Consider the following 14,539-nt stretch of genomic DNA (forward strand, 5'->3'; position numbering starts at 1 on the left):
ACTGCACGCGTGGGAATGGTTCAAAGCTGCTCCTTAAGTTTACACTGGACACTGGGGACTGTTTCTTTGCCGAGAGGAGCGGCGTTCCTGGAGGTGGTCAATGCCCCAAGGCTGTCGTCTTTGGGAAGTATTTGGGCAATGACCTTATCAATATGCTTTAACTTGGTCAGTACTCAGTTACTCAGGAAGTTGGACTAGGTGATCACCGTAGGTCCCTTCCAAATGGAAGAGTCTACCTGACAACCAAACAAACTCAAGAGATGTCAGCTGGGAGTGCATGAACGGTGTTCTCTCGGTCGGTGTGAGCTGGAGTGGAGAACAATGAAAGCTTCCAGGCAACATATGCAGACACAACTCAAGAATCAGCTGTATCTGAGGGCTTTCTAACTGGCTGATTAGAAGTGACAAGTCCATTCTCACTGAGTTTTTGGAAAAGAATTGAGCCGTCTGCCAGGCTGATCTGCGAGTCAGCTGCCCTAGCAGGCTCAAAACTAGTAGGCTGTAGATTCTAGTAGTCAGTCTGAGCTAAAGATAGTGAAGGAATGCTGAGCTGTATTTGTGAAGCTAAAGAAATGCTGATTGTTCATAAAATGAAAAAAATATTTGCAGGAACTTAGGAAATTGCAAATCATGAGGAAGTGGGAAGGAGATAGAGTCCAGATGGTACCATGCAGAAATAAGTAGAAGCAGTAAATAGAATGCAAAACAGAGCTGCAGCTGAAAGTGTGGCTTTCAGATGTTCTGGAGTACTTGTCTCCTTTTTAAGCACAAATGATGACTTAGCCAGTAAATAGGACAGGAAACTTAGGAGGAACTGCTGGCCATGCTGCACAGTTGCTTGAATTTAGTCTGGATGGGGCTCTAAGCAACCCTGATCTCATCGAAGATATCCCTTCTTATCTGACTAGACGTCCTTTAAATGTCCCTTCTAACACAAACTATTCTATGATTCTATGTTATCCTATGGTGGGAGTTTCAAAGTCCCAGATACAGAATGGTAATTTCACGTTATTATTTGTAAAAATAAATTCTACTTTTGAGACATAATAATGTCAGGAAGGGCAGGTAGTAAAATGGAAGATTATAGATTTATTTGTAGTTTTTACTAAAGCCTGGCGCTAGGGAATTTGTGTTTTATTCCCATGACATTTTCCAAAATCTTTACAGGAAAAGAATTATACAAACTGAAAACATTAAATATGTCTGAAAGCAACACAACACCAAAAAATAATTGTGGTAGCATTTTCATGTCCATTTAGTGCTTTTTTCCCCCTCCTTGCTGCATTCCTTGTACATGTGTGTGTATGTGTGTGTATGTGTGTGTTGTCAGGAACCCTTGTGTTGTATCAAACCCCTTGCTCAAGATATGATTAAAAGCACTTTTTGCAGATATCACCAATAGAAATATTAGAAAACTGTACAAATGTAAAATAACAAGGAAAAAGGGGAAGAAAATGTCACACTGTTTAAAGTTGATTAGGTGGAAACTCAACAAAGCTAGGGTGCATCAAACTGGTGTCTCACCCCAATAAAAGTATCACCCATGCTGGCTTAGGAAGGGACAAACCTAATCTATTTTGTCTGGTCTATATACCAAAGCAAAAAGCATCAGCAAAAATGTGTCCCAAACCTTATTGCAGAATGACAAAACCCAGAGGCTGGGAGCAGATTAAAGGCCCGTCAATGGGCTTCTGTAGAGGAACCTTCCTACTTTCCATATCTTGGGCATGGACGTACATGTCCTGTAAACTTCAGGGTATAGACCACTGAGATCTTTGAGGTACAAAAGGATACTGGGGGAAACTAAAGTAGATCTACCAGGTGTCTCTAATATAGTTTATTTATTCTATGTTAAAGACATTGTTCCTGACAGGGACACAAGAGAGTCTTGATTCTGTAATGTTTGCATCAAACTGTCTGAAAGTAATCAGGAAGAGAAGGATTTTAAATCACACCTAAAATAGCTCAAAGTTGGCAATTATTTGGAAGACTTCTACAGAGAAGCCCCAAAGGCTTTTTTGTTTGTTTTATGTTTTTAATTTTAAGGCTAATGTTGCAAAATGACCCAACTCTACCTTTGCAAAGACTCAATATTCCTAATTCTCTAGAAAAGAGCTACCAGGAATAGCTTTAAAGTTAAACATGTAAGCAATATAAAAGGAGGAAGTGTACAAGTAATTGCATGTAAAACCAAAATAATTACAAGGATAGGAGAACTATTCCAAGCCAAATGTACATCCAGGAAATTGTTGGTCAGCTGACCTTCTGAAGAATTCCAAACATGCTGATTTACAGGCATCCACTCAAAATACAAAGTATGTCTGAGGCTGTTGGTCCCCTGGCTGAGGATGGCAGCTTGAGACAGTGTCCTCAGCTTCCCACCCAGCTGGGTGTGTGGCCACACTGCTCCTGACGAGCTCCCAGAGCCTCGGCATGCTGCTAGACCTTACAGTGCTGTGGCACTTCTCCATCAGAGCAATGCACATCCTGCTTTCTTCTTTATTTTTTTTTTCTGGCAGATACTTAGTTACACATATGTAGTAAATTCTATGCAGCCAAAGACCATAATTTATGTGGCAATGACATTTAATCCTAGCAGTTGAATAGAGGCTGATGAGTGGCTCGGGCACCCAAATCAGAAGGTCAAGGAGATCGAAGGCACTTTAGTCATTCCTGTTCAGAAATTCTGACTCTGCATTACTGGCACTGTGCAACTGCCATAATTGACACAATTCATATTTTAGATAAGTTTAAGCCTTTTTAAAAACCCTGTAATGAGCTGAATGATTCTCAGTAGAAGACCGAATCAAGTGTCCTTCTACACATCCTATTAAACTTTGAAGATGGAGCAGAGAAAAGGACAGAGTGGAGCTGCCCTCAGGAAGAGTAGAGCTTGATTCTAAAGACTGAGGAAAGAATAAAGGGAAAGACCTTCCAGTTTTCTATTAAAATCAGTTTGTATAGGCTTTCCAGTATTGTTCATTGCAAGGCGCATTGGAAAACTGGGCATCTTGGGAAAAGGCTAATCCTTACAGCTATGAACTGAACATCAGAAACAGTTGCAAAAACATCACTTTTAGATGTTTCTAATAGTAAACTCTGCACAAGTACAACTGCTGAGGCAAGGATTATACAGGATATTTAAAGTCAAAAATATACCATATGTAGATTCCTATTTCAGTAACTTCTGGTTTTAACCTATTGTTTAGCTGAGGATGCAACTATTCCTCATGAGTACAACTTTAAAAAACCCTCACTAATGTAGGAACACAACTTGCATAGCAATTTCTGAAGTGAAGTGTGTGTGGAAGGGTGGCTCCTGGAGAAAAAGGGAGAAGAGTGAATCACAGAGATGTTAAGGACAGAGGAACTAGAGACATTTAAGAGCTATCTCTCTACTCTGCTGTTTACTTGAGGTGGAGAGTCAAACTCACACAATGCTTGCCAGTGATTATGGGGTTTTTTGGCATAAATGTGTGACAGAAAGAACAGATATTGTTGAGGTGAATCATACTTCTCACCTCGGTAGAGACATTGGATATTTTCTAGGATAGCAAAGGTGGCTTAAGTAGTTCTTGTCCTTGCTGCCAGGTGTCTTGTCTCATAGCTCTGTATTCCCATATCTGGTCTGCAGTGCATTGCTCCTTCACTTGCCAGTGCCACTGTAATTCAGACTATACATTACAAGGAAGACAACTAACAGCTATTATAGCTTATTATTAAATTTAATTATTTGGCAATCCGATGGACAGCACAGATCCGCAGGACTGATAGAGATGAGAGAGCATGTATATGAGAAGAATACTTAGATGAGGGCAAAACATGGGGCTGAATCCTTGTTAAACCAGTTTTTTCATAATATAAAATGGATCAAGGAGCTACATCTGTATCTTTACACCAGTCACCTGTAAAGAGATGGTTTTTCCTCTTGCATTTTGCTCATCACAGATGCTGAGTGGTTTACTACAAGGAAAGAATTGGTTCTCCTCACAAAACTTCAGTAGCAAGTCATTTCACCTGCATTAAATAATTCAGAAAAACACCCAAAATAAAATGCTGAGAACCATAGTTGCAAAGAGGAAAGATGAAAGGTCAAGCAGAATTAGTGACTGAAAGTCACTGAAGTAGGCATGTCTGAAAGGCACAGATTCTTTTCTTCCAGTCTTTGCTGGGAAAACTATGTGAATCAAATGAAAACGGGAAGTTGATGCACCAAATTTACATTGAGGTCTCTCTTTCATTTAAACAGATCAAAAGCATGGCCATGGCTCTTTTTGATTCAAATGCTTAGCATTCAATAGATAAGTAATAGAAGTTTCATTCACAGAATCACAAGTTTGACTTCTGACGTCTGAGCTCTGTAACCACTGTAGTGCAGAGCTGCGCGATGAGGAAATGATGATTGGTCTGTTCTGGTGAGATGCAGTCGCCAGACTTTGTGCTGGAAGAACTGAGTATTTTCACAGGAAATGTCTTACCCTGAGAAATGTTAGAGGGCCCATTTGTCAGAGACAGACCCTCAAAAGCTTTCATATTGTAATGCAGAAGAGCATGCTGCAGATTCTTCTCATGCCACTTCCTTAGCCTGCAGGGCTGCTGCTTAGATCGATTTTTAAGATAAGTCCTGGTGACATCTGCTGTTTGTTGTGAAAATAAAATATATGAAAACACCATGGAAAAAATGACTGCTGAGTGATTGAGCAGCAGAACCACGACAAATTACATCAGACTGCGTAATATTTTCAGTTGCTTCAAGATATTTTGCTCTTGCCTCTGTCATCAAGCTTCTAGGTCATTATTTACATAGAAAAGTACACAAAATGTGTACCAGTTCAACAAAAATTTTCTGGTTTTCCTTCAAGCATTTTGTGTTCACAAATAATGGCATACTTAGAGTGGGTATATTTCATCACCCCTGTTGATGGAAATGCAGATATTTGCAGTTCAGCATCTTTGAAGCAGATGACTACTCATTCACTTACTTCTGCCTTCCAATTTTAAACAGGAGTTCTGCTACTTAGACATCCCCATGTCCTTTCAACTGTAACATGAACCAATCAATGTGCAAGGTTATTTTATGAACTTCTGCTTTTCAGTATTTGCCACGCTAAATTGTTTTAAATAAACAAATCTTGCAAAAGCAGTTCAACTTTCTCTCCAGGACAGTCGTGCATTTGTTTAATTAGACTGATTTACAAACAGGTGTGGTGTTTGTATTGTAGGACAAGCCAGAAGTCTCATTTTTGAAACAGCATCATGCTCACAGAGTCCCCTGGAAATCATGAGGAATATAGGGAGGCACAGCTCTCCATGCAGACAAACACACTGGGAGCAATCCAGTTGAGGGCTCCTTCCTGGAGAAATTTCCTTGTGGTAGAATCTCACTTATATAATGGACATTTTCTGCTCACATACTGTTCTGGTGATAGAGTGAATACAGAAATGTCATGATGCTCTTTCAGGGTGGGAAACTTTTGAACTATCAAGTGGCTACAAGTGAGAAGCAATGTCCACAGTGAGAAGTAATATCTTTTTAGACCAAATGAGGCAGTGGCTAAGAACAGGCTGGCTTTCATGAACACAAAAAGCCCTTCATCTTATTGAGGGTGGAGGCCCAGTTCATGGAGCCTGAACAATGGAACCATCCAAGGCCATGGTTCCACATGATGAAAGGCTGGGTCCTAAGGCACAAAGGATCAAAATCACTGCAGTTACTTGACACACAGTCATACAAACTCATAATGCCAGCTGAAGTGTAATACATATTTTGCAGAAATAATTTTGTCCAAGCATATTTTACAGTGGATCAGGTATCGTCTGCCAGAACCCAGGGACATAGCATGGGTGTAAACACTATGTCCTGTGCTTTAACATGACAGAAGTGGTATTGTGGGCTGGCACTTCATATGGATGAAATTTATACTCTTAGGTGATGCTGTAGCACAGATCTGGTATCAATGAGTGAAAAAAAAAAAAAACAGTCTGAACCAAAAGTGCTTGTTTTAAATTACTTTGTGTTTGTGAAAGGTTTTCTGTTGTAAACACGTGGTCATATCCACACACTGAAGTTCCCTGATACTTCTTGGTGAAGTGCTGGTTTAAAAAAAAAAATCAGTGAAATGCTTAAACTTTGTAGTTCTAATTAGGCATAGGAAAACTGTCTTCTGACCATCACCAAATTTAGTAATGATGGAGAAAATTAGGTTTTGATTTAAGACAAAAGAAACACATTTTATGAAGTTCACATCTTACACTGATACTTTCCTACATGTGGAAATACATCAGAACATTCTAGCAGGCCTAAAATTTATTTTTCAAATATGGGGGAGTGGTGTGCAGTAGAAAAATATTGTTACAGAACTAAATTCCTACTACACAGACACTTTTATATGCTCTAGGATAATGAATATGTGCCTGTCTGCCATGAATCACTATGAAATGCTGCTGGAGAAAGAGTAGAAAAAAATTCAGAATTGTCAAGGATTTCAGAATTCCAAAAGGATTGTCCAAGAGATAAACTGTATGAATACACTGGCATTAAAGTTTTTCAGCCTTACTTCCACCCCAGTTTGTATTTTTGCCACTGGGATAACAGTAGAATTTGGTAGTTCCCCCCATGGAGTTTTAATCACAGGGATTCATTAATAGTTGGTCACTAATTTATTAATGTCACATAATCACATGGTGGTCAGTATGCTACCCGTATGGAATCCATATCAGCCTTACAACAGATAAATCAGAATGTTAACAAACTGACAAATGCTTGAACACCCTTCTATGAGAACTCCCCAAAATTTCAACCCCCCACCCCCACCCTGATGTACAGAGCTACAGGCACACATAACTCACATACCCCATGGCATGATGCCTTGCGTTGTCAGGCCAGGTTTCTCTTCCCTCATTGTGAAGTTTTATGCTTTGTTTAGACTTCTTTTGAAGCCGACTTTTTTTTTCTTTTACTTGAGAAGTCTCGGTAATTTCCTGGTTACTATTTAATCCAGCTGATGGCCATCTCCTAAGCAAACTTCATTATTGTTATTTCCCTCTTTAGCATGACCTGCTCTGGGGCAAAAGCCTTTGCAGGTGTATTTGGGGATACTGTTCATTCACACTTTTCTCAGTTGCATGTGGTCACATCAGCAGCTGTTACCCATCCCATGGCACTGAGCTGGGGCCCTGCACATTGACTGCATCTCCCAGGTGAGAAGCCACATGTTTTACCCAACACCTCCATTCCTACCTCTGAGCCAGTTGTCCTCAGCCAGGCTGGCACTTGTGCACATTTAGGATGTGATTCAGTTCCTCCTAAGAGGAAACAGCCAGAAGAGGTCAGAAACCTGCCCTGTAGGCACCTAAATAAGGGTCCCAACTCCAGACTTCAAAGAATGTATACTCTGTTTAAAACATTTTACTAATTGCAAAACTAGAAGTCAGGCTGGCCTGGCTTGTCATGCACAGATGAAACTAATTGCAAGCTACATGTGAGGTACATAATTTATGCAGCTTCTCCTTTACCAAGATATATCATGAGAATTTCCCTTCCTGAAATCTCTTACATGGTGACCTAACTTCACTGAGTTTAGTTACAGCTCTGATTTCCTACCACTTTTCTTTGTGTGGACCAAGGACTTGTGTAACAGTTATGGGGGATTTGGGGTTTGGCCTAAAGTCTCCTGCACAAGGGCAAGCCAGTACAAGAGCTAGTTTGTAAGCTAGCACTTGTTTGCACACTATTGTGGCTCCCTTTATTTCTTTGCAACACATACAGTGGCAGACCCTGGTTTCATATTTGGTAACAGTGCTGCCTAAGATGCTTAATGGGCTTGGTTCCTACTGCTCTGCTCATGGCTTCTTGTTCCCATTGCCTCCCTGAACCACCCTTGCAGTGAGGGTGTGAACAAGTGGTGGAACAGGGACAGCTTGAGACAATTCAGAAAAAAAAAAAAAAAAAATTGGTTGCTTTCCAGCCAGATTAGTTTACCTTGCAGCTGCATACACACACACACCTGATTTGGCTCAGTAAAGGGGTAACACAGGCCTGAGAATTTGCAGGGGGAATGGGAGCTCCATGGGGTACTATTGCCATTCAAAACAATGCCTGGGTAACCATGTCCTCCAAGGACATAAATTCACTTCAATGAATGAGATCTTGCCAGGAATATCTCTGAGGTGCTGTGTACCTGTTATTGAGGTTCCAGCCATGCCCGCAGGATGAATTGCGGGGTATTTTTCAACTGCCCAGGATTTGGAAGGGATGCTGGAGTGATCTGGCTCTGCACTTCTCTTGAGCTTCTTTGTCCTGCTGCTCTTAGTAGGAGCTGAGATTTTGCAGAACTTCATGTGACTGTCTGCTCAGGGCTCAGATACTGAAGTCAATCTTGGCAGGGCATTGCTACCAGGTAACATGTTGTAAACCTTGTTCATGTGCTTTGGAAATGAAAAGATGTAGTGGTGTATAGCAAACAGCCTTTGCAGCAGCCACACTTCTGTTGCAGTGCCTGAGCTCTTGTTGCTTAACTGCTTCTTCCAAGACATAGTTTATAACTGTCACCTTAGTGTTTACTCATGTTTAACCCCACTAGATCCATTGGAAAGCTGAGCTGTAACTCAAAATTGTCACATCCCCTGTAAAAACTACATCACTCTTTCTTTGTGTATCACTAATACTTTCTTTTAAATTCAAAGCTAAATGTGACTGGATAAATATTTACCGGCAGTAGGCTCCTGCTTTCCTTCCTTAAATATGTATATCATCTGCCCTTAAATATAGATATAATTTTGTTGCTAATTTGTGCAGGTCAGAGTGATTTTCCATATGTATTATTTTCTCTCAGAAGAGTCCTCTGTTGAAACAAAAATATTTCCATGAAATCATGGCACTTTTGCTAACAAATTAGTTGTTTTTTGTTGAAGGAAAAAGAATGACAAGGAATGTCAAAATTTTAATTAAATATTATAGAGAGAGTATATTAGGTTCTACTGTGCATAGTACCACATCAAATTATTTTTTCTTTTACTGCATAAATGAGAATATCAGCTGTTTCTAATATCACTGCATGAAGCTACATTACTTCTCCAAGATATTAAAAACAGATGGTTTCCAGGTCAGGTTTGTAGCTGAAAAATTTTGCTCAAATGTTACTAAAAAAAATTTCCTACTGTGTGTGCAGCTTATACCAATGAAATGAAATCTTAGCACACACTACCTATTTCCAACCCTAAAAATTGCAGAACTGTTTAACTACTGACCTAGAACAAACTCAATTGAAGAACTTAAGAAATAAGGCTTTAGTCTAGCCTGCCCTAGTGTGTATTATCATACAGTGTGTTAAATGGTATGAGAGTTGTTAGACATCACATAATATCTCCCATCATTCTCCAGGACTGCTTTGAGGAACTTTACTGGGCAACTTTTCAAAACCACCAGCAGAAACCTGTGCTAGCAGGACTTCAGCTGGCAAAATCCCTTAGTCCAGATAAAATCTACAGTGCCTTTAAGATGTAGGGAAACTGGTTATGAGAAAGGCAGCTTCTTCTTTCACAACACAGAAAAGAGAATCTAGGTGTCTGCTTAGTTATTTGTCAATTAGACACCAATTTGTAAATCCACAGTAGGCGGTGTATGGCAGAATTTAGAAGAATAAAATACCGGGTGTGCCCAGGTTGTCAGATGAGTTTGAGTTTGAAGTTGTTTTCAAGTAGAGACTTGTAACTGAGCTTCCCTGTGTGCACAAAGTACAGAGTTTATCCTACATCTGGAGTCTGCTGAAAATAGAATTTACATGAATCCAAACTCTCATTAATAATACCTATGCAAATGGCCGAAAGCCAAACCAAATAATCTTTGCATTTCACAGCATCACCCACCAGTCAGACTTGGGATGAATTTCATGTTATGTGGGCTGGGCAATGTGTGCAAAAAGAAAAAAAAAAAAAAAAAAGTTAAGGAGTAGATATTTATTCAAAATCTGTGTCTTGTTTCTTACAGTCTGTGTCTCTCCTTAGTTACACCAGCTTGACACACATACAGGTTCACTGAGAAAAGCAGACCTGTAGTGATTGCAACACTACCAAACTTCATTGGAAAAAAGGCTTTTTGAAGTAGGTCTTTAAGTTGCATTATTTTAAGAACATTTAACATGTAGAATGCGTGAATTATGTTGGAGCTTCAGCTACTGGTAGCATTTCATAGAATCACTGAATGACAGAATGGTTGAGGTCAGAAGCTTTAAAGATCAGCTTGTCTAACCCCCTTAATATTAGCAGGGACATTTTTCATCAGATAAGGTTGCTCAGAGCCCCGTGCGATCCAGTCTCGAACACAGAGGTGAGGCATTCACATATTTTCTGGGCAATTTGTGCCAGTGCCTCAACACTCTCAAATAATTTCTTCTTTATATCTAATCTAAACCTACCCTCTTTCAGTTTGAAGCCATTCCCCCTTGTCTGATCACTGCATCTTGTGAAAAGTCCCTCACCAGCTCTCCTATAGCCCCCTCTAGGTGCTGGAAGATGCTCTAAGGTCTTCCCTGCACCTTCTCCAGGCTGAACATTCTCAATTCTCTCAGACTGTCTTCGTAGGAGAGGTTCTCCAGCCCTTTAACCTTCTTTGTGTCCCTCCTCTGGACTCACTCTAACAGGTCCATGTCTTTCTTGTTCTGAGAACCCCAGAGCTGGATGCAGCACTCCAGGTGATGTCTCACCAGAGTGGAGAAGAGGGGCTGAATCCCCTCCCTTGCCCTGCTGACCGTGCTGCTTTTGTTGCAGCCCAGGATACAGATGGCTTTCTGGGCTGTGAATACACATTGCCAAGTCACGGCCAATTTTTCATCTGCCAGCCATTTCATGACCTTTTCCTCAGGGCTGCTCTTAATCCATCCATCCCCCAATCTGTGTTGGTACTAGGGCTTGCCCTGACCAAGCACTTGGACCTTGCACTTGGCCTTGTTTAACTATGTGAGGTTTACAGGAAGTCACTCCTTGCCCCAGCCTTTGTTGTCCATCTAGTTTACCAGTTTTCACATGACTATTGAAAATCACTTCATAATGAATGTAAATTACTGCACTAGCTAATGGGAGCTGTTTAACAGGACTGGAGAGGATAGAGCACCACCTCTGCAGGGTGTGGTTATATTTGACACCTAACAATGATAATAATAAAATTATCATTAGCAGCTACTAAGAACTTCACATTTTGGAAGAGGCAAGGTTGAAGGGAGGGGCAACTTTTCTGGACTATTGGTAGGACTGGCATTAGCTATATGAAAACAGACAAACTGTTGCATTTGCAGTCTTTTATCAGGTCTCAGAAAGCTACTGCAACCAACTTACTGAATACATTAAATCTAAGTCGGTGAGTTTGTGTCAGTACCTGAAGCCTTTGAACGAATTCCCAGCTAACTGACACCTGAGTAAGACAATTTGAACAAATCATTTTCATTTCACTGCCCATCTGAACAGCTGAAAACCCATACCTTTTTTTCCCAATTAATAAATATTAATAATTCAGGGGTTTATTTTTGGTTTTGTTTTGGGTTTGTTTTTTTTTTTTTTTTGGTTAGTTGCTTTTTTGTTTTTTGGGGTTTGTGTGTGTGTGTGTGTGTGTGTGTGTGTGTGTGTGTGTGTGTGTTTCCTTCTGGGATTTGAAGTTTCCATTTCAGGGAAGCAAAGAGGTGGGCTGTCAGAAAGGGGCTGACTGAGGTTCTGAGTGAGAAGACTTCAAGTTTGGTAGGTGCAGTTGCTTCCTCCTTGTGAGAGGTCTCACACATTTTGTGCTTAATGTCTTCAGCATTGGAGTTTAGGTTGCTGTGGCCTGCATGTGTTCACTCCTTCTGAATATAGATGTAATGTGAAACAACAAGTTATTGGAAACCCCAAAACCCACCAATTTGAGTGTGTAGCTTTGCTGTCAGGGCATTCACACAAAGGAGGGAATATTGGGAGTCAGACCTTGCTTTGAACATTCACAACGTAAACTGCTCTTGCCAAGAAATCCTCTGTCAGTGATGCACTGACCTCTGCTATATTAATGACTGAACAGGGAAGAGACAGCAGACATCCTCGATTACCTGAGGGGGTATTAATCTGGCAGTGAAGGCTCAAACCTTAGCAATGAAGTTTTTGAAATCCAGTGGAAGAACCTGTCTGGTTATATCCTTCTGTTCTGTCTTCTTTATAATGCTGACCTGTTAGGACAGATATCTCTCTCCACATTACATCTTTCCCTCTCTGCCTTGTTCCAGTTCTGGGTTTTGGGTTTTTTTTCCTGATTATGTCTGCAGTGCTTTTGAACTGTTCTGATATGCAGGCATCCTACACTTTTTCTCAAAGGAGTAAATTTCTATGGTGAATGGAAACCTGTTGTCCTTGCTTTTCTTAGTTATCTTTCAAGACTAAAATAGTCCATCGACTACTCAAAGAAAATCAGTGAGCTACTCTGAGATCTTAATATTCATAAATGAGACTAAAGACTTGACTTAGCTGTAAAGAGAGAAGTTACTGAGTTTTGTTATGACCATTGAAGTCCTTGAAGCTGGGTGAAGCCCTGGCAGATGTGTGGTAGTGAATTTTCAGTATGGAAGGGTTATTTAAAATGGAAAATATAGGTATCTCTTTTGCAAACTCACAGGTTTCAAACCAAGGTATGATTCTGTTTTCAATGAAATAAATGGAAGTTTTTATTTTTCTAATTAAATGCCACAAGTAAATGTGTTTGTTCTTGTTCTTCAGGCATACAGTGTTTGTTACATGCTCTTCTGGCTATTTTCTTTTTCTATTCACTTTCTATTCTCTATTTAAATTATTTGTATTTGTTTTCTTTCTTTCCTTGATATTTTGATTTGTTTCTATAAAAGCTAATGACATGTGGGAGCATACAGAAGAGTCAGGTCACTCTGCTTTCATAGCATTTAAGCCCTGGGTTAGAAATCTGGCTGTGCTGAATGAAATAATGTTCTGTGGGGCACTGCTGAGGCCGGCATTGTGAGGTGGTTTGGTGACCCCACTCTTGGCCAGGGCTTCCTGTTATTTTGGTACTTCTGCAGTGGTGAGGCAGCCACAACAGACCAAGATTTCCAGAAATGAATCTTGCATATATTGAGATAAAAGAGACCAACTTCATGGCTGCCTTGCCTGTGAAAATGTCACCTCATATTCCTACCTCATAACCTGTGGAAAACCGCTGCTTATATGGCTCTGTGACAGGCACCTCAGGTCACCTCAAGACCTGCCAGTGTCTCCCTGTCAGCTGGTGGCCAAACACAGAAAGGCTCACAGGCTCCATGGGAACAAAATCCATGCTGCAGTACTGAATGGTTCACACTGTCAGCTGAGATCCTGAAGGAAGCAAATCACTGGAATAATTAGTAACAGAGGCACTGGCAGTAACATGGGCTTCTTCCCCTTATCCATTCTCAGCATTGCTTAACAGCAGTGAGACACGTTTAAATAGCTGAGAAAGAATGTGCTACATTTAAGGGGTTGATAATTAAGGCATTTTAGGCATTTATAGCAATGAAAGGAGAAATTAATCTTTGGATATGAAACTGAACTAGTTACCTATTTCTAATAGAATTTCCATTTACCACTTTCCCAGAAAAAAAAAAAAAGGTAATGAACTCCCCAAAAGGTTTTCTGTTCTGTTTTTGACAAACCCAATTTCTACGGGTCAATTGACTCAGGTGATCTAATAGATCTGTGCAGTAAAATGCACCGGGATCCTGAGGGCAGAAAGTGTGCCAGTGTTACTGATTTTATTTATGAGAAGTACTAACCTGGTCAGAAAACTCATAAAAGGGAGCTTTGTACAAGGATTTACCTGTAGTTGCCAATAAGCTGGTTGTAGCTGCAGAATGTTTGATGTTCATAGTATTAGTCTGAGATAATTAGACAGTCTCTATAAGAAAAAAACCCCAAACATAAAAACAACTTGCACAAGAGCATTATCAAAATATCACCAAGGTTTTCTTTAAAGTTTTTATGTCTTGAGGAGGGGATCACATTTGCTTTTAACAGGCTGCTGGGTAGCTCCCAGTGCAATCTAATTAGCAAGAAATGAATTTTCCGGCTTCTAGAAGAAGAAAAGGTAATTAATGTTAAAAGTACAATTTTTGTATGTCATAGAATGCTTCTGCTTTTGTTGTAGTTTCCCAATTTAATAGGCCGTTTGGAATAATTTCAGTCTGTTGTTGAATGGCAGGGGATGAGGAATATATAGGTATATATACATATAGTATAATAGGTATATATGCAGTGTATACATATAGTATAGTATAATAGGTATATATATATACACACATATATATATATATATATTATAGTATAATAGGTATATATATATATATATATATAGTATAACAGGCTGCCCAAAGGCTGTTCCACAGTCATCTCTAAACAAAACTGAAACCAGACTCCTTAAATTCAGCTAGAGGGCAGATGTCAGATTCTGAGAGGGGAGGGAAGGAAAAGAGGGAGGTGACTATGGTAGCCTCAGATGAGATAAATTTAAGCCATCATGGAAAAGTTGCTTTTTATTTCACAT

The sequence above is a fragment of the Taeniopygia guttata genome, chromosome 1 (assembly GCF_048771995.1).
Source record: "Taeniopygia guttata chromosome 1, bTaeGut7.mat, whole genome shotgun sequence".
Taxonomy (NCBI): Eukaryota; Metazoa; Chordata; class Aves; order Passeriformes; family Estrildidae; genus Taeniopygia; species Taeniopygia guttata.